Source organism: Bison bison, unplaced genomic scaffold, assembly GCF_000754665.1.
Source record: "Bison bison bison isolate TAMUID 2011002044 unplaced genomic scaffold, Bison_UMD1.0 scf7180017864198, whole genome shotgun sequence".
Classification (NCBI taxonomy): domain Eukaryota; kingdom Metazoa; phylum Chordata; class Mammalia; order Artiodactyla; family Bovidae; genus Bison; species Bison bison.
In genome coordinates, this window is record NW_011494770.1 from 8,457,364 (window position 1) to 8,457,731 (window position 368).

A 368-nucleotide genomic window follows, 5' to 3' on the forward strand; every position below is an offset into this window, starting at 1 on the left:
CCTGCCTCCCTCCCCATACCATCCCTCTGGGTTGTCCCATTGCACCAGCCCCAAGCATCAGGTATCGCACATCGAACCTGGACTGGCGACTCGTTTCATACACGATATTACACACATTTCAATGATTTCTTTTAGGATTTCTTTTAGGATTCTTTTAGGATTGATTTCTTGCAGTTCAAGTGACACTCAAGAGTCTTCTCCAACATCACTGTTCATGTTGAGGTTTGACAGAAAAATTCTGTAAAGCAATTATCCTTCAATAAAAGATAAATTAATTTTTTTTTTTAAAGCATCAATTTTTCAACGCTCGGCTTTCTTTATGGTCCAACTCTCACATCCGTACATGACTACTGGGAAAACTATTTAAT